A 20,862-nucleotide genomic window follows, 5' to 3' on the forward strand; every position below is an offset into this window, starting at 1 on the left:
AAGTAGCTGTTGGTTGATTTTTCAGCTTGTTACGAGTTATAAAAATATTAATGTGTGAAATCTCCTCCTTGCCCAAGCTTTTAGACAATGTAAGAAAATAGATGACAAGACAGCTCCCCAAAAGTGAAGCCAAAACACTTAGAGCTGCCCCCCATTGACTAGATGCTGTACAGGTCATTGGAACCACCTCCTCTATTTTAACAGATGAGATAAGATAAATATGTCTGCCTGTCACAGCCTGAGGGACGCACCATCCCATAATTTTTTATTTTAGGTGAAGGTTTTATAAGCATACCGCATCAAGTGAGGACATTGAGATATGCTGTATGGGTGACACCATTGTTTTAATGCGTATAGAATATGTAATATATATAATATGTAATGAATATAATATGTAATAAATATATATGTAATGTATGTGTATAAATCTTATGTGCTTTGGCAACAACATGTCTTTGTTCATGCCAATAAAGCAAATTGAATTGAAAAAAAATTGAGATGTTGGTCAAACCAACATATCAAAGAAATGTTTCTCAAACAGACTGTCATTAAAGTTTGTTCTTACCATGCTGATTTATCTCCAAGTTTTCTTTGTTTTTAAGAATCTTAGTTTTAACATGATGTTTTAAAAAGAGGTATAAATACTCTATTGCCTGCTCAGCTCTGTTGACAAATGTGGCTCTTGCAGCTCTGTGTGCAGCGGATTAGCATAGTTAAAGAGGAATGGTGAGGGGTGACAAATGCTAACTGAAGCGTCACTGAAACGTGAGTGTCTGCTTCATACTGACACAAGAACTTGTTGTACTGCACCAACTTGAGGGATCTGTGTAGTTCTTTTTGGTAAGTTAAATGTAGAGAACTGACATATTTCCAAGTCATTTGACCAGAAATTTGAATTCTGACTAACCGGCTAGAAAACACTCAGAACCCAAATTGAGCACAATTTATTCAACACTGCAAACACGAGATCGTTGAATCTTCCGGTAATCAATGGCATATTGGCTTGTCAAGTGTGGCTAAGGTTAGCAGAGCTAGCACCACCAGCCTTCAGTACTCCTAAATACTGTAAAACTACATCACAATCAAGCGGCAACCTCCAGTCTCAAAATATGAAGCCCAGTGAAGTGTTATAAACTGCAATTCATCAAGAATCCGCTTGAGGCTGGCTTCAGAAACATCTGGAACCACATACACACCCATTCAAAAATACCGATCTTTGCAGCAGAAATAAACATGTTTACAGCCTGGTTCAAAAAACGTCTTTGGTCTACGTCGCTAATTTCTCTGGGATTAGTTTTTTTTCTGACGCGACAGTTCAGAGGATATTAAGATTATGAGTTTTCGCCCAAATAAGGACATGACTGACATGATTGACAGGTGGGAACATATAGCTGTTAGCCAGGAGGGTTGAACTCCGCCTCTTTACGTCACGCTCTTTTGGATGAGTTCAGCATTACCAATATGGCTCCCCCCGACAATTGGCTTCAAAACAGCGCTCAGGAACAGACGGGTGACGTCACGAATACTACGTGCATTATTTATACAGTCTATGATCACAATACAGATGCCATCCATCATCTGTGTTTGTTTACATCCGGGTAGTAGAGCATTATAGCATTATGGAAGTCGCTATAAACTGCAGCTACAGCCCTGCTAAAGGCTACTATACATTTGAAACACAACATATGAGTGACATTTCAGGTCTACAATAATAAGAATGTTAAATTAATGACTCGTTATTCTGGTGCCAAAAAGCAAGGGGGAGAATGTTTAGTTGTTTAGTCGACTAAAAGTGAACAGCTTTAGTTGAATGTGTGTTTTTGTAAGCAGTTACCTCTGCAATATATCATCCCCCATCATGGAGGGTATTTTGGCTTCACTTTTGTACAATGGGAGAGGGAGGTGGAGACGTGTTGCTCATTTTAGCAGATGGAGGCAAACATAAGAGGCATACAACACCAAATAACAGTCATGCATGCATGCACATGAGTGGGTGGGTATGTCAGAGAGCTAATTCATTATACAGACTGTATTTTGACTTTATTCACGTCCACTTAAACTCCTAAAGTAGGCCATGATGTTTAGTTAGATGCCTGAAAAGTAAGCATGACCAGTGAAGCGAGGAGCTTAAATTAAGTGTTTAGAAAAGTTTTTAAAAGTGAGTGAAGACATGTAGATAGCTCAGTCTCTGCAGTGAAAAGCATCAGGATGGGATGACGCCAAGCCTGGGCAAGACTGCAGGAAGCTCCTGAGGATGAAGTATGAGGGGACACATCCTGCAGAGCGCTGCCAGCTAATACCATCAAAATGAAATGTGCTATAAGTCCTCTGGCCTCTCATATACGCAGTAATAAAAGCTGTAATGGTGCTGTTGACCTTAGCCTGGCTAAGCACGCAAAATCTCAGGATTAAATCCCCTGAATGTGCATCTAATTGTTTGTGTGTGTGTGTGTCTAAGTCATGTGTGCAGCGTGTTTGTGTGTGACAACAAGCTCACAGGCGTGGAATTTAACACAATGCGTCTATTCAGAGCTGGCTTTACTGAACACAAAAGTAACAGTTTTCTTTGTCTTGCTCAGGACTGAAACCTCTGCTTCATACGCAGCTGAGTGTGTATCTTTTATAACACACACAAAGAAGTAAAGCAGGAAAAATGTGCGTAGGTAAGGCAGGAAATTAAATGCCTTCTTCAAAGTTCAGCAGGAGGGCAGAGGAAGGTACATGAAGACAGTTTCAAGGGGAATACTTCAGAAGTAGCAGCCTCCTGCACCTGTACAGCAGCAATTATTGTGCTCTGACAGCTTGGACAAACAAAAAAGCCCTCTGTGGTAACAGCTGAGCTCATACTGTACGGTCATAAACACACACAGACTTGTATACAAGGAAAAACACGCAGAGTTGACAGAAAGTCTACCTACTGTCAGAAGTGAGGAGTAGATCAGTCTAGCAGGCTCCATAGCTGCTCTGTGTTACATTAAAAAAGCAGCACACGCCCTGACTCACTCACACTCACACTCACACTCACACACGCCCACTTCACTTCCCCCCCTTCACCCCTTTGCCCACTCTTCCTCTTCCCTTTTCCTTCTCTCCCTCTCTCTCTTTTTCCCTTTCCCATGCAACACGCACACTGAAAAAAGGCAGAGCAGTGATGAAAACAGAGGGAGGAGCTTTCAAATTTAAAGTCCCGCCTACTGTCAGTGCTGTTTACAAGCATGGCCCTCCTACTGCCACGCTCTGATTGGCTGGGAAACTTACACTTGCAGAGATTGCATCATGGGACAAAAATTTGTGCTGGACAGAGAGAGTATGGAGGTAGAGATTGAAGAAGAACAACGAGAAAAAGAAAGGGGGAGGAAAATAGAAATTAGGAAAAAGGATGAGAAGAATAAAATAAAAGAAGAATAGAATAAGGAGTAGTAGAACAAAAGAAGTAGAAGAAGAAGTAAGGAAAAGTGGATGATAAGGAAATCTGCAGAAGAAGGGGGAGGAGAAAGGAGGACATGAAGAAGAAGAAAGGATGAAGAAAATAAAACTGATGACAAGGTGAGGTGCAGAAGAAGAGGGAGAAGAAAGGAAGACAAGAATAAGATGAAAAAAGAGGACAATAAAAATAAGGAAGAAGGATGAGAAGAAGAAAAAAGAGGAATAGAATGAGAAGGAGTAGAAGAACAAAAGAAGGAGAAGAAGAAGTAAGGAAAATGGATGATAAGGAAATGTGCAGAAGAAGAGGGAGGAGAAAAGAGGACAAGAGCAAGAAGAAAGATGGAGAAAAATAAAATTAAAGAAAAAGGATGAGAAGAAGAAAAGAGAACAGGTATAGAATGAGAAGGAGTAAAAGAAAAGAAGGAGGTGTAGAACAATGGAAGACAAGGAGAGGTGCAGAATATGTGGAAGAAGAAAGGTAGACAAGAAGAAGAAGGAAAATAAGGAGGAGGGAAACAAAAAATAAGGAAGAAGGATGAGAAGAAGAAAACAAAAGAGGAATAGAATGAGAAGGAGTAGAAGAACAAAGAAGGAGAAGAAGAAGATATAGAAAAATGGATGACAAGAAGAGGTGCAGCAGAAGAGGGGGAGAAGTAAGGAGGACAAAGAGAAGATGAAAAAAGGAGGAGGTAAAAAACAAATGATGAAGAATAATGAGAAGAAGAAAACAAGAGGAATAGAATGAGAAGGAGTAGAAGAAAAGGAGAGGATGTAGAAAAATGACAGTGACAAGATGAGGTAAAGAAGAAGGAGAAGAAAGGAGGACAAGAAGAAGAAAAAAGGAGGAGGAGAATAAAACTTGGGAAGAATGATGAGAAGAAGCAAAAAAAGAGGAATAGAATGAGAAGGAGAAGAAGGTGAAGATGAAAGGATAACAAGGAGAGGTGCAGAAGAAGAGGGAGAAGAAAGGAGGACAAGAAGAGCAAGAAAATTATGAGAAAAATAAAAAAGGAAGAAGGATGAGAGAAAGAAATCAAAAGGGGAATAAAATGAGAAGCAGAAGAAGAAAAAGAAGGAGATGTAGAAAAATGGAAGACAAGGAGAGGCGCAGAAGAAGTGGAAGAAAAAAGGAGGACAGGAAGAAGAAGGAAAATAAGGAGGAGGGAAACAAAAATAAGGAAGAATGATGAGAAGAAGCAACAAAAGAGGAATAGTATGAGAAGGAGTAGAAGAAAAGAAAAAGGAAAAGAAGAAGATGTAGAAAAATGGATGACAAGAAGAGGTGCAGCAGAAGAGGGGGAGAAGTAAGGAGCACAAAGAGAAGAAGAAAAAAGGAGGAGGTAAAATACAAATGATGAAGAATAATGATAAGAAGAAAACAAGAGGAATAGAAAGGAGAGGCACAGAAGAAGAGGGAGAAGAAACAAGGACAAGAAGACAGGCAGAAGAAGAATAGGGAATGGAAGAGAAGAAATGAGAAGAAGGACAAGGAGTAGAGAGTAGACAGAGAAGAAGAGAAGTGAGACTAACTTTTACCTCAGATCCTGGAACATGTTGCGTTCGAGGCTTTAATCTGGGAAATATTAAAACGACTGCAATGATTAGCTCCACGCATCTATCAGCCCACAGAGAAGAGCTTTAAACATTTGGATCATCTGGCCTCAAGTTACAGTTATGAAGAGTTACGTCATGATTTAGCCTGCCAAATACACACACACAGGGTCACACACACACACACACACCATGCAGGGAAGCCAAACAAAACATAGTTACATAAGTTATGACTTCACGTTTGAAGACGTTAAAATTAGGCCTTTCCTCTAAATGGAGCTTTACAGTCTCCAATCACACACACACGTAGGGACTTAGAAAGACCCTTAAACCCTAAAATATGGGATATCATTTCAACTTCAAGTCTAATATCTTGTCACAAACTGATGTTAAACCCAATCCCTTCAACTGAAGAGTTTAATCTGGAGCAAGAGGTGACGACTCTCTGACAAAATCATCAATCTACAGTTAATCTGAGCAGATTGAACCCCAGCTTCCGGCTCCGTTTCCTCGCTACCCACGCACACCTTTTCCCAAATCACATCATCCTAAATTCACAGGCCAGACTGCTGTGGTGGGTGGAACAGGAGGTAAAAGATAAGAGGATGAAAATATCAGTCACACAATAAAATATCAACAGCTGCAGCAAACTGCTGGAGCTATGAAACATTTCACACACGATAACCCAAAAAGTTAGGCCTGGTTAAGTTTCCAGATCGTCATAAACGCTGTGCATTTAGAGAAAACTGTCTGATGGGATGTCTTCTTTCATGCTGCACTAATAAGAAGGGATGTTATCTGACATGATTTACACACCAATGAAATTCTCCAGCGTGGGAAGCCCTTCAAAACTGGCTTTTGTCTTCCCTGCAGAGAGCACCCCACAGCATTATTGGTTAACTGCTGCGCTTTCTGCTGAAACAACAGTTTTATCAAAATATACGACTCCTGCAGTTATTAAACGAGAGGAAGATTAAACACCAGCGGCATCCGCAATGAGTCTCCAGAACCAGTGAAGACAATTATACAGGAGTACAGTATCTGGGAGGAATTGTAGGAGACATTGGAAAGTCAAGGGAAGAGTTACGATGCATATTTCTGGGTTTGCTAAATGAATTTCTGAGTGTGTGTTTAGGGATGCACCGATCCTACTTTTTAGGTCCCGATACCGATTTCGATACCTGGGCTTTGGTATCTTCTGATACCGATACTAGCCGATCCGATCCTGGTATTGATTTAACAACCTCTATTCCTTAAAGCTGGGGTTGGTAGTCTCGGAAAACTAGCATGAATTTGAATGTAGCATGTCTTCGGGACTTCGTCTAAACCCCCCCCCCCCCCCTTCCCCTCGGAGCTCCTCCAAAACAACCCCCCCCACTCACATGCACGAGCGCTGCTGATTCACTACCATATGATCGTGACTGATTCAAAACCGGTCCTCACCAAAACATTCTCAAAGTGAAAGTTAAAAACACAAACAAACATGGCTTCTGTTAGTACTCACAACTGTCATGCTAGCATTATCCAGTTGTACTGGTGACACAATATCAGGAGAAAAGTTATAACACATATAAAACTGTAACAACTCTACTGTTTGTTAAATGTGTTCAGTGTAGAGGTTATTAATTCCTACAGTGTTGACAGACAGTGAAGGCATCAAGAAGGGGGCGGGGGTGTTAGAGAGTGTGAGCGGGAGAGAGGAGAGACAAGAGGAGAAGTTTTTCATTCATTCAAACATTGATTGTTGCTTTGTTGGTTGGCGTGATCACAGCCGACAGTGACCGGTTATTAAAGATCAACGTGTTCACGAATCGGCTCGTCATCACTACAGCGTCTGGACCATCGTCCGGACGGACGCTACAGTACATCTTCATTTTCTGTAGGACTTACTAAATGTCATTCATTCTTTTGCTTGTAAGAGCCCCCATGGTGAGAGCTTTTTAGACTCTGATCCGGACTACAGTCCTGAGCAAAGCACCTCATCGGGTCAGAGGGGACAGGCCTGAGGTCGAGCGAGAGGGGCAGTAAATAGAAGCAGGGGACAGGGAGTGCACGCCAGGGAAATGTACGCTCAGGAGGCGGGCAGAACAGCAGGACGGGATTTGATTGGTTTAAAATTTTGGGACACAAAAACGGTGATTGGTTGGTGTTTTCCTAGATTTACTCTGGCTGTAGATAGCAGCTTTTTTCACTCTTTTTTAAGAACACATTATGTATTGATTGCCATCAGGACATAAAGATAATTTTAACCAGTTTAACAAAAAGTGTATCTAAATCTGATTACCAACCCTAGCTTTAATGTGAGGATAAAATCATGTTTTGGCAACTTCAGGCTTTTCTGACTTGCTGGTGAACTGTACCTGGGTTCCAAGTGCTAAACCAGAGGCTGGAATCCCTTTACTTCAAGTATCCGGAAAAATTAAATCCAATAACCTGTTTATTCACACTTTGAATCAATTTAAAGAAGGTTTCTTGCTTATTTGCTTCTTTGCAGTAAGCTACAGCTGACGTAAACTTCCTCCTTTGGGCTTCCATTATTTTATTCAGCACGGCTGCCATCCGTCGAAACATTAGCGCTGCACATGTTGCAAGGTTCCAGCGGAGTTGTTAGCAAAAGAAGTATGAAATGCACCTAAACCAAGGAGCCTCTGTTATCCTCCATCATGCTCCACTGGGCAAAAATGCACAGACTGGCCGGCTGTGATGGCGTAGGAGACGAACATGGCTGTTGTAAACACAGAAAAGCATAGAACTGAGATGAATAGATCTGCCATATGGATCAGTGCTATATATCGGCCCTTTGTCACCGATATCCGATCTAGCTTTTTGAGTCCGATCTAGCCGATATCAGGATCGGATCAGTGCATCCCTATGTGTGTTAAGTCCACAGTTTGTTTCCAGTCAGTTTTTTGTGGCTGCTCAATGAAACACTCCATTCCAATATGATCATATCTAATTCACACTTAATTTCAAGCCCTACTTCCAGAGTCTTTAAGTGTGAGCATAATGTTACAAACACTGCAGCAATTCACTCTGCATCTTGTGCAACACCAACCCTAAAGTAACTGTTTTGCCCCGGGGCCTGAAAGGAGGCGGGACACTATCAATTATGATAGTGATGATAGTGATGTTATGCACAAAATCCACACGCTCCTCGGGCTGGTGTTACATTTTTTACTCTGCAACTCGTGGATGTCACACGACAAATAATGTGACGGGAAAAGTTTCTGTGAGGGTGCTGCAGCTTTTGCTTGCAGCTGTGTTGTTGCACACCTGATGCCTTGTTAGCTCTTTTGCAGGATCTTGTGCTTGGTCACTTCAAACGATGGATGCATGATATGATATGGATGTGATATAAAAGTTAAAATGTGGAGAGGGAGAGAAGAAAAAGGACTAAAGAACAAGACATTCACACGCATGCATACACAAAGATATAAAATGAGAGGGTTGTTGCATAACCGAGCGCTATCCTGGTATCTTAGGGCGACCATGATAGTGTTAGAGTCCGCTTCAGGCATGACACACTCACTCACATACACATCAATGTATACACATGTAGTCACATGAGTCACACTACCTCCTTAGCTGCTCACCAAGCATGTAGAAACACAAACATGCAACACTCTGCAGGTTCCAACCTCAAAAAGTCCCCACAAAGACCCAAAGTTAAGAACACACAGCATGCATAGCGTGTGCAGAGCAGCCTGTATAACCCTTGTTAGTATGCTCTGCAGGCCTCCATTCTCCTGCATGCACAGTCCACCCTTAAGCCTGCACATACATATACGTCTATATATAGAGCTATCACTTCTCATCCCCTTCACACCACTGGCGGGCACGTGCTCCGCGCTGCACACACTGCGAAAGGAAGCACAGGCATCCTCAGATGACCAGCATAGTAATGAGTCAGAAACACACAAGAAGGAGCCACATGCTTCACCATTTTTCATGACTCTCCAACTACATCAGATACTCAATATGATGGATAATGCTGGGATTTTGTGTACACTCATTCATGTGTTTATTTCTGCATTAGCACACCAAAGAATGCCAGCATGTCCTCAGGGAGATTCTGTGTCTTTTAATGTTTGCCAGCTTTGGATTAGGAATAAAATCACTGATGAAAAACATGAAATTTAACCCACATAAGTATGGCATAATATAACTAGTATAATGGTGAATTACTGGCATGTGCTCAGTCTGTCGTAGATGCATCATACAGACGCGTCACACTCTGTTTAAGGCTGCATGTATTGTTCAAAGATGGAGGCTTCCTGTTAGCCGTTCATAGTAAACACATAGGTCTACTGTGCACGCAGATCACCGGTTGATTGATGGGTTGAGATGAAAATACTGACGCTTCCTTTCAAATGCTCTGGAAGCCACACAGCTGTCTTTACACCACAGTTGGCCTCAGGGAACACAGGTGTGTGAGCTTTAAATTGCATGCAGAGTGAACACTTCAACACTAATATCTTGTGGTTTTTACGTTGAAGCAGAGCTGTGCAAAAACATGGTTCTCACGCTGTTAAATTATTCAGGTATCAAGTCATCCTTACTCACTGAACTGGCTTTTTACTCTTTATTTTATTTCATTTATTTTATTATTAGGTCCTTTTTTACTATTGTCTTTTTTATTCTTTATTTTTTATTTTCAATATCAAATCATTATTATTATTATTACTATTATTATTTATTTTTCTATATATATTCATTTAATTTTTATTCACTTATCTACTTACTTATTTCTGCTTTCAAGTAATTCTGTATATGTCTGAGTATTGTTTGCCTTCTACAATAAATATACATCTGCATATCTAAACCTTGCAATATTGTATGGACAATCTCAATTGCCTTAATGTACATTTTTGCTTCTATAATTTATTTTTACTCCCTGATTTATCACATTTTCTTGTTTTCTTTAAAAAAAAGAACATCACTTTCCTGAATTTTTCAAGTTGATCCTTGTGAAAAAAATTTAAATGAATAGATCTTTGAAAGAAAAGATTGTTACAAATTGAGCTTGTACATTAACAGAAAGACCAGCGTAAATTAAAACGTCTATGCAAACATCTCTGCAGATAAGTGCAAAACCAAGAAACTTTGGAGAAACTTCAGAGTGTGTTTGACATTTTGAAAGTATCCCCTTGTAAAAATACCAGAGCCACCTCCACACACATTAACATGAACATGCACTAGCTCACTTGTGGGGCAGGATGAGTCTATGAGAGCACTGACAGAGTGAGGCACACTGACACTAACTTCCTTTCTCTTTCCTTCTTATGCAAGCTCACAAGCTAGTTCCCAGGTGGAGCTGCAGACCTCAGGCTTCTACTTCTGCAGACCTCCCCTGTGAAGCACCCCCACACTCAAGACCGGAAACACACACAAAAAGTTTCAAAATAAAACTGGGTTTAACTCTCTGTTTAACATTTCAGTCAAGTTTTTTCTAATTTCCTGTAAAATGTATGCAAGATATTTGAAATAAATCTGGTGTTCACTTTTGGTTTAACGTTTTAGTCATTTATTTAGACTACTCAACGTCATTTCTCATTTACACCTGCTAGGGACTTATAAAGTAAGAATGGAAAATGAAGTCTGCTGAGTGTGGAACTTAATGCTCTCTTCTTACAAGCTGAATTGTACCTTTTCAATAGACGTCCAATCTCTTCATTCAGTGCATGAAAGGATTCAAAGAACTAACTACAAAAGCAACACACAATAGATCTTTTGTGAAAGAATTTGATTTATCAATTTCAACAAATATAAAAAAGGCCTTCCATCACTTTCAACTGAAACTGTTGGGGAACTTTTAGACTGGTAATGAAATAGTCACATTTTCATACTGCGGCCGAGATAAGCAGTGCAGCCCCTCAGTGTGCAGATTGGCAGTTTCAATATGGTTACTCTTTATGCCTGTCATCGGTCCAATTTCCTGTGAAATTAGATGAAACTGCACACTGGCCGGAGAAGCCACACTTCACAATTTCCTGGGCAAAAATGTGAAGTGAGAAGTACTTTAGACACTTGAAGGAAAAAAGAAGTAAATCTTTCTTTGGAGGATACTGCAAATGCATGCACGTACTACCAGGGTCAGGATGAATACAGTGGGACAGGGGACACTCAAATTATTCAAAACTAAACGAGAAATTTGTCCTGGACAGATCTCCTGTGTCTGTTACAAAGTCTAAACATTGATACACTACTACTACAACTCTCATGGCCTGACGAACTAAGGTGTTAGTTCTTTGTTAACCTGAATGTATGAATGGTGCTCAAGAGAAGTGCTGCCATTGTCAAATCACAGCTGTTCATCTTAAATAAAACCTGGCTGTGTGAAATACTTGATTCTGATTGGTTAAAACCCCACAATAAGAGTTCTTACATCTCAACAGCAAAAGGGACAACCAAGGAAAACCTGACCACACTTCATACCAAATCAATCTGTGAACAGCAGTCCAACACGTTTCACCTCTGCCTGTGGACACTGGCAAAACACTAGTTTGCATCACAGACTGGTCTTGAGAGTCTGGAAATAATGAAAGTTCAGTCAGGAACCCTCTCGTCATAGGTTTAACCATTTATTGCCAAATGGAAACACAGTTATGCTTGGCACTATAGGCTCAGCTTTAGCGCTCCCCCGGGTCAGCCTGCTTTGGCTTTCCTGGGAGTGCATTGCAAAATCCCCAAAAAGGGTAAAACATACATTTAGACTAAACAAGAGGAGGCAAAGTTTAACCAACAGCAGAGTGTGGGCAACAAAGGTGTTGCAGGGATAAGCGAGAGGGAAGGAGTGTTTAAATAGACCGCCTTATCGTTAGAATGAGTTGTGATTGGTTATATGGAAAAGAAACAATGACTCAAACTGCGTGACAGCAGCTGAGGCGTATGACTTCCGTGTCCTTCATGAACTAACGCAGAGCTTCATGTATTTGCTTGAACCATAGACTGTATAAATAATGGACGTAGCATCCGTGACGTCACCCATCTGTTCCTGAAGCCAATCGGCGGCGGTAGCCATATTGGAAATGCAGAACTCAACCAGGCAGAGTGTGACGTAAAGAGGCAGGCTTTGAGCCTCCTAGCCAACAGCTATGTGTTCCCGCTTGTCAGTCAAGTCAGTCATGTCCTTATTTGGGCAAAACTCAGAATATTAATATCTTCTGAACCGTCCAATCCACACACAGTAAAGTATGTGTCGATAGAGAAATGAGCTACTTCGACCCAAGCCGTTTTTTGAAACAGGCTGTAAACATGTTTATTATTGTTGCAAAGATCGTCTTCTTTGAATGGGTGTGGATGTGGTTTCCGGTGTTTCTGCAGCCAGCCTCAAGTGGATGCTTGATGAATTGCAGTTTATAACACTTTCACATGGGCTTCATATTTGCATTTGAGACCCGAGGTTGCTGCTTGGCTTGAACCCCTATGATGCAAAGCCCTGCTCACCCTGTACGGACTCTAATTTGCATAACCACCTTGCACATTATATGTATGTATATGTCTGTGATTTTTTTGTATTGCATGCATGGATTTCTGTTGTAAAACAAAAGTTCTCATCAGGGACTATAAAGACTTTTTAATCCAATCCAGTAGAAAGTTCTTACTTCCTTAGCTGTAACTGCAGTAGTAATACTATTAAGTAGTGCCTCACAACAGACCAAGAACTATGTCAAGACCTGATTTTTTACCCCCAGGTCTGACAAACAATGTGTGTCTGTGACCATGTGCAGCCATCAAACCCTTTCCCGGCCTCACATCGACTCCGTTACAGACGCAACTTCATCAAGAGATTCGTGACATGACAAACATCAAGGCAGACATCAGAGCAGCAGCTCAGCTCCAGCGAGCCCTCAGATACTGATTCATGAGTAGCTCAGATAGAGATTCCTTCACATCTCTGCACAGCCTGTGTGAGCAAACACTCCCATCCTGTCACAACCTCTTAAAGTCTGAAGACATTTGGAGAAAATGCAACCTTTTTTTCTATTTAATCTCATCTGGATTTACATGAACACCAAACAAACCCACTTGACAATGACATCCATTCTTTTTGCATCACCAGAACATCAAAGAATTTGCATGGACAGTTCTAATCCTTCAAAACAACAGTCTGAGCAGAAGACATGGATCCTTATTTTAAAGCTTATATTTAAATATTTTTCAGCTAAGTAAATTCAAAGGGAATATTACATGATGCACAGATTCCTCACCTTCTTTTCTATCCTCAACGACCCTCTCTCTCTCTCTCACTGTCTCTCTCTCTCCAGCAGTGAGAATACTTCAGTGAGAGAGGAGCATGTGCCACGGGGTAGACAACCTGATCCTGAAATAATTTGTTTCTTTAAATAACTGAGCGAATAGACGCCTGGAGCTAAACATATATTAACATAAACAGCTCCATGACACATGGCGTAACAGAGCTCAGGCCACAGCGATGGCGAGTTCTTCTTCCATGGATTTGTGTGAGTGTTTATTCATCCAGGTACGTGGGAAGTTTGATGTTTTTTTATCATTTGGGTGCTTGTAGAAAAAAAAAAGGTCAAAAAGTGTGTTATGTAAGAGCCAAATATCCAGAAAATAAGCACAACAGCAGCGGAATAAAAGCACTTAGCCATGGGCGCTTTGCTCACATGCCCTTAATATCACAAAAACACAGAAGATCAAACACAGTGTAGGATGCTAGAGATGTTTTTTTTATGCAACATGACCTCTTCTTAAAAAAAACATGGCATTGAAGCATCAATGAGCATTACAGCTCGGGGTGGAAATTCATTTACTTAAGGGGATTACAAATTCTATCAACTGTTGCTCCTGCTGATTGGTCAGCAGATTTATGATTTCAACATTTGCAGACCTCTGCACATGCAGGCGAGCTGGTAGTGCGACCTTTAGCACATTCCACTCGGACAGAATAAAAGCACTGTTTTGCAGACGCTTTTATTTTGGCAGGAGGATCTCTTCACATATTTATGATGCCACTTTTCAAGGCTGCTGCTGCAGGAAAACAAAGAGGCCTTCCTGCTGACTAATACACGTTGATCCTGTACAGTCCTGTGGCAGAGATGATGATGTAGTGGATGACAAATGTCCGTGGAGTGGTACCCTCTCTCTGCTGTCCACACACAGCAGGCCTGACTGACATAAGCAGGGCTAAAATTATCAGCTTGCCTGATCTGAGCCAAGCCGGGCAGGAATGTGTCACAGGAACCGCCTGAATCAACATATTAACACACGGCTCACACTCTGACACGCAAGCACACAGAGACACACAGGTGCACACAGAGCTAGCTGCGTAGAAGCATGTTGGTGGGAAAACACAATCAGGATGCTTCCAAACACAGAGGTACTGAATATGTTGCCCTTGTCTTTTATTTATCTGTACTTTAACAGCATGGTGCAAAGGGTTTATTTTGCAATTTTATTTACTGAGGTTCAAATAAAGCTGATTAGAAGTGGTTTTAATTTGATCCCAGAGCAGCATTCCAACACAAAGTGCTCTCACACATCAACCTAAATCCATATTTACCAGCCAAATAACATGTTCTCTGTTTCGACATCACCACACTGCTACATTACATTTGATGAACACAATGTATTCAGCACAATTTTGGCCAAAAATATAAAATGTATTTTCATTCTGGGAAAAAAAAAGACCAACTTCCAACACTACACTGTTGCTTTAACTACCGTAGAGTAACTCCAACCTCACATCCGAGGGATAGTATCCGTCCTTGAAGAAGTAATGAACCGATGCATGACTGCTTCAAGGATTACAATCAAAGACAGTGAACACAGGAACATCAATAGAGCATTGTTTTCACAGGTCAGGGACTGTAACTAATCCTTTTGTTGTGTTTGTGCAGAGCAAGAGGTTTACTTCTTTTAACCAGGGAAATCTATAAGGGCCGTTTATAACACGGCTGAGTTGAATACTTGATTCTGATTGGTCGAAAATCAATCTTTATTTATATAGCGCCAAATCACAGCAAATGTTATCTCAAGACTCTATACAAACAGAGCAGGGATAGACAGTACTCTATGTTAAATTATTAACAAAGACCCAACATCAAGACAGGATAAGATCCTGTCCCGTCTTACAGACAGGACTGTAAGTCTGATCTCATCTTATGCCACCATGAGCAGAACACTTTGCAGCATTTAGCAAGTTACAGCAGCAAGGACAAACTTCCTTTAACAGGCAGAAACCTCCAGCAGGACCAGACTCATGTTAGACAGAAATCTACTGAGACTGAGTTGGGGTTGGAAAGACGGTTAGAGGAGATGAAGAGAGAGAGAGATTAAATCAAATCAATCTGCAGGAGGCAGTTCCAGAACATCTAGCCTCTTTCTGTTGACACTGTGGCAAAACTGTCTTTTCTGTTAGCATACCACTTCATGTCGGGGTCCTGCTCACCCTGTCAGGATCCACCTGCTCACTCTACATTGACCCTAACATGGCACCCATTGTTATTCTGAACACCTTCTTCACTGGACCTTTGGATCAGAGCTTATGATGAAGCATCATAACACAAATCTCTGCATCACTGTAAAGGTCAGAACTGCAGAGCTTGATGGCAAAGGGAAAGTTTGAAGTGAAAAGGCTACACCTAAATGACCTTTGATGCTCATTTCTTGCAACACTTGAAACACTTAAGTCTCTGTAACACTAATGTGACAGATAAACATGCACTACACTAAAAAAAAATACACCTAGCTACCTTTGGGTTTGCAAATAAAAACATGTTGTGTCTCATTCAGTAAGTGCATTTAGTCTTTTTTGTATTTTTTAAATAATTCCCAAAGTGTTTTATCTCTCAGGGGATAAGAGCACATTAGACTGAATTACAAGGCTGATCAAGTTGTGTAAAACAAGGCTTCTTTATTGCAGATGTGTTGCTGAATGCTCAAAATATGGCACAATATGGCCCGTGCTATTACTGAATCCCCCCCCCCTGAGGGATCCGTCTAAATATATCCAACATGACATGACGGCATCTCTCAGCTCTGTCTCTGAGCTTTCACCACATGGCACTCCTCCCAACAATCCACAGTAAATAGAGTTGAATATGCTTTGGAGACCTCACTGCCCACAGCCAAAGTACAGCCATGCCATCACAAATTAATCTGTTTATTCCTCAAGTACAAAAATGTGCGTGCAAATGCAGACACACATATTTTTTAATCAAACAAGAACAGACAACAGCTGTGCCTGCGGTGTCTATTATTATCAGGCTTCAAGACATGTTCTTAAATTCAACTCAAGGTTTAGCATGCTACATTAGGAATGCAGATACACCTAAATATGAACACATACAGCGGACACTGTGTTTACTTAGACATAAAAACAAATTTAATCCAAATAGAAACCAGCGTGAGATTGTAGCACAGAACAAATACGCCTGTCATAATTACAGTGACTCCTACGTGACCTTTACCTCGTCACTTCAGCCAGGTAAACACAATGATCTACTGGCTTTATACGCGGTCTCTGTTTGGCAGATCTGGAGACAAAGCAATAGTTAAGTGACATTTAATGAAAACAGAAAGAACAAATCATTGATTTCCTCCACCGTCTAAATTCTTTGGGGAAAGAAGAAATGTGTGTGGCCACTACTCCAAAGTCGAAACTTCTTCATTAAATAAAAATCTGTTCAAAGCGTGAAGGTCAACTGCTTGGGAAACGTCAACAACATGTGATAAAAACATCTTGTGGCTGCTCAACAGCAAACAAGGCTCTGAACAATAACTACAAGTTGTTACCATCAAACAAGAAGGCCGGGCTCCACATTCTATTAAAGTTAGACTCTTTTGAACACAAGATGATCCTACTATTAAACATAGAGCTTTATCTAACTTTAAACATCCTGTAAAGAACCTTAACTACTGCTTTTCTGTCACTGTAATGTTACATTAGATGGAGGTATCTTTCTGGATGGTCTTATGTTGCAAAGGGAGCAAGAAAAATGTGACTGAGTCAGACAATAAAGAATTATTATCCTAATCAAACTGGATGGTGTTGGAAAGAGGAGGTTTGAGTATTGGGGGGAATCAATAAAACATAATTTAAAAAGTCATTAAAGCTTTATTAGCCATCAAAGTAGAGGGTAATAACATTCAACCTGACCAGGCTGTTACAAAGGTCCCAGATGAGCTGTTTCATCACTCAGAGGGCTTTCTCTCCTTTATGATTTTTAACCCACAGTTCAAGTATGTCATGAAGACTGTTCTGTAGTTGTTAATGATCTTACATCAAGGCAGCATTTAAAAAAACAACATTAGGGTTGGTTGGCTTTGCTGGTGGTTATACTAATTTGCATTATGTGCCTGGAGTGATGCTGATTGGCTGCATCCCCTCAGATTTGGCACACCTGAGCCCAGTGCGCCCTCCCTGATAAAAGGCTGGCTTCCTGCTACCTCCCTCTCTCACTCTCCCCATGCCAGACCAACTTGCTTTAGTTAGACTTTTGTGTTAGTGCACTCGTCAACACCTCTCATTGTTACTCTCATAATCACACACACCCACATGCACACTACTGATGTTACAGACTCTACACACCCCGTATCCGTTGTTATCTGCTGTTTATTTCATTTAGCCTACTTTTAAAATAAATAACTTAGTTTCTTTAATTCTTATCTTTTTGTTATGGCTCCCGAGCCGGGTTATGACAATACGCAGAAATACTTGTTAGACCATGGCAAAAGAAATCACCTTAAAGTGAGAGCAGACCAACATGAACACAGGTTATAACTCTAGCCTGATTAAGTTATTGCTGCTGGTGCAACGTCTTTACTTACAGTGCTCGATGCAAAAATAACAACTTAAAGGCTAACTATCTCTTTGTGTGTACAAGAAACACAACAAAGCTAAGTCCCTGTATTATTTACCTCTGACCTCATGCTCAGGGTGAGAAGCTAAAGTGCGGTTATAATGTTGTGCTACTGTTAGGGTTGCCAACTTTCTCACTACTAAATAAGGGACAGGTGCATGGTGCCATAGTGGTGTAAGCATGATGTGTGAATTCAGCGTATATTCATATTCTGATTCAACTGGAAATGCAGAAAGTGTGTATATTCCCTTTAATCCTTACTGTGTCATTATATAACCTCATATGAATAAACCTCAAAGAAACCCCAATTTGGCAAAAGAAAAATTAAATGCAAAAGAGAAGTATGACTCACCAAATGTACTTTTTCCATGGATACTTTTTGCTGCTCTTTGACTGACTCAAACAGTCTTTTGTCCTTTTGCACAACCAGAGAGAAGTCCCTACATGACAAGTCACAGTTTACAGATATTTGAATTTCATTTTTGATCAGCTCTGTGCTGCATCTGTTTCTTGAGTCTGACTATTTAATGGCCATCAGAGAGAAAATCCTCTCCACACTTTTTTGCAGGACTTGGCACATTTGCGCTGTATACAGCTGATGCCCTTGAGGGGGCCTGTGATTGGATGACAGGCGGTGTGATTGGCACATGATCTGCCACTGCTGTTTTATCTGATCTAGGATCTGGAGAGTGCAGTCTGCTGTATTTACAAGAGTTAATAGTCAATATACGGAACAATTGAGGTCCTGTATGAAACAAACCAATTTAGCCCAATATATGGGATGTCCCGGCTAATACGGGACAGTTGGCAACCCTAGCTACTGTGTTCCAAAAGAAGAAATCTGACAGAGCGCTGTCATTTTGCTGCTACTGGATTCAGCAACAAACAATAAGATAAACCTGAACGTTATGAGGGACATTTAAGCATACTTCAAGTAGAAACACTGTATTCATTAGCTACTTTCAGATGACAGCTTCATTAGCATTCAACCTCCTACCAGCTAATATTACTGCTTGATATAAGGGCTTAAATTACTAGCTAACAAGGAGTTAAGCTAGCTCAGGATCAAGATAGCTAGGTGATGCAAAGTAAGCTAGCAGGATGCAATGCTAATGTCAGCTGTTGTGACTTAACTGTCTGTTCAAAAATGATGCTAACCCTTAATGACAAGCTAATTGAGCTGTTGAGTGAAGGTAGCTAACTTTTTGAAAGTGTTTTTTGCCTGAAACATGCCAAAATGTCCTTTGTCGTTTTTACTTATTGCTGACTCATGGTTAGTGAAGCAAGATTTCCTACGTTTATATGATGAGGAACCTGGAACACAATAGAAAGACGTTATTACACCATTTGAGTTTCCCATCCAGAGCTTGACGTCAGAGGAAAACTGCAGCAAATTGTATACATGAGGAAACATTTGATCCCCATGTCCCTCTTTGTGTACCAGCTTCATCAAACTGTCAAATGATCTCACTGTCATAGCACAGTGACAGTCCCCTGACAATCAAAACATCATCACCCTTAAGGGAACAATGCAGCGAGGACGTATATGACAGCATTTACAAATGAGCTGCAAATACAGTACTGACGACAGTTCATTGAATCATATAGCATGTGATCAGGTTCACATCTCTGCTCGCCTTACACTCACTCCCTCCCTGCAGCTCCAGTGACATTCCTCTCATGCCAGCTTGACATTCCAGCCTCCAGTTCCCCCCCCACAGCACCCAGAGGTGCCCCTGGATCGCTGTCACAACGTCAGGAAAATGCTCTGGTACAACATCCCAACTTTTTTACATACAGTCCATACACAGAGTTTCTGTTCTGGTCTCTCAAGAATGTGGTTTATTCAAAACAGACTCTTATGGATGAAGTTAAAGCTCCTGTGAGAAGCGTGCAGTTTGGGTCAATGTTGGTGACCCTTGTAGACAAAGTAGTCTGTCTTCTTTCTTTGCTGGTCTTACATGTAAAGAGTGTTAACATTCTTCTTTCTTGTAAGAGTCAAATATATCAGTTGTGGGGCGGCTGTAGCTCAGTGGTGAAGTTGAGGTGCATTTCAACTGAGAGTTCCTGGGTCTTTTAGCCCCCAGAAATGCTTCCCGGAACTAAAAGGTTCCTGTACCCCCATTGTTGTCTGTGTTTCGACCGCGGGCTGAAGTCCCAGGTAGATTGTGTAAATCAGGCCAGTGACATGGATAAGAAAAAAAAATTGAACAATATTTTGAAATCTTAATAAAAAAACTAAACTAGTATGCATTCCCAGGAACTCCCTCTGTGTTTCAACAACTGCATACCAGGATCTTTGAAAAGTACTACCCCCAAAGCAGGGGCTTTTCAGGGGGACATTAACTACCACTGAACTAAACTTAGACCCTGGTTCCTGCGGTTGAAATGCATGTAGTTCAGGGGTTAAGTCCCTAGTTCGGGGGGTAAAGTTCCTGCGGTCGAAAAACGCCTTTGGTCATCTCACAAGTGGAAGTTTTGGGGTTCGATCCCAATTCCCACTGTCCACACACCAAAGGGCCCTTGGGTAAGACACTTAACCCCGAACTGGGCTGTGCCATCAGTGTGTGAATGGTATTAGTTAATACTGAATGGCGCTTTTCATAGCAGCCTCTATAATTGTTGAATGTGGCTAGTAATGTAAAAGCACACTGAGTGGTAAGAAAACTATAGAAAGCACTATATAAACACAGTCCATTTACCATTTATCAAGACATTTCTGCCATGAAAAATGCAGACATAAGCTGTTTCCACAACCTGCTGTCATCCACTTGGTCTGGCACCTACCCTCTACAGCACTTTCAGACTTTGAAATAACTATTCTGATGGTCTTGTTTGCTTCTTTAGGTCATATAGAAACATCTGAATACATTTCAGTCTGATATGAAACCACAAAAACTTCTCACAGGAGCTCTAAGTACTGCTCAACTGTTTCTTGGTACATTACGACATGAGGTTTGGTTTAATCTGTCTGACCTCTCTGCCTGAGTTCAGGCAACTCTACTAAGTTAAACCAGTGTTCCTTAAAGCTTAACGTCGCTGCATTATTGATACTATC

At 40.9% G+C, this 20,862-nt stretch overlaps 1 protein-coding gene across 5 annotated transcripts in view; it reads right to left on the reverse strand.

The window, feature by feature from the left end:
* The window catches only part of trim3b (tripartite motif containing 3b), a 55,054-nt gene that overhangs the window by 21,805 nt on the left and 12,387 nt on the right, over positions 1–20,862 (reverse strand). The window contains exon 1 of one of the 5 annotated variants that reach the window (XM_034683101.1): positions 2,919–3,146. The exons of 3 other annotated variants lie outside the window; for them this stretch is intronic. The gene's annotated coding sequence lies outside the window, so the exon portion shown is untranslated. Of the gene's footprint in view, positions 1–2,918; positions 3,147–20,862 lie in introns of those variants that run through there. One more of the 5 variants, XM_034683103.1, reaches the window with a different exon arrangement.

Source organism: Notolabrus celidotus, chromosome 5 (assembly GCF_009762535.1).
Source record: "Notolabrus celidotus isolate fNotCel1 chromosome 5, fNotCel1.pri, whole genome shotgun sequence".
In the NCBI taxonomy this organism is placed as follows: domain Eukaryota; kingdom Metazoa; phylum Chordata; class Actinopteri; order Labriformes; family Labridae; genus Notolabrus; species Notolabrus celidotus.